A 314-nucleotide genomic window follows, 5' to 3' on the forward strand; every position below is an offset into this window, starting at 1 on the left:
TTCTACCAGCAACTGTGAAACGTTCTTCCTCATCTGCTTGGAACAATTAAAAATATTGCTGAAACGAAAATGTAAATTTCAGCGTGTCGATGACAGTTCTCGCGTATGCTCGACCACGTTTTGAATTTTGCTCCACCTTTTGACGATATTTCACCGCGAAAATGAGCGGCATGATGTTGAAGCGTATTGTTCGTTAAACATACTTCGACGCTTGTGATTTATTTTATACGAACGGAAGTGTCATGGAAGAGAAAAAGAATGAGAGAGAGAGAGAGAGAGAGAGAGAGAGAGAGAGAGAGAGAGAGAGAGAGAGA

Source organism: Atta colombica, unplaced genomic scaffold, assembly GCF_001594045.1.
Source record: "Atta colombica isolate Treedump-2 unplaced genomic scaffold, Acol1.0 scaffold238, whole genome shotgun sequence".
NCBI lineage: Eukaryota > Metazoa > Arthropoda > Insecta > Hymenoptera > Formicidae > Atta > Atta colombica.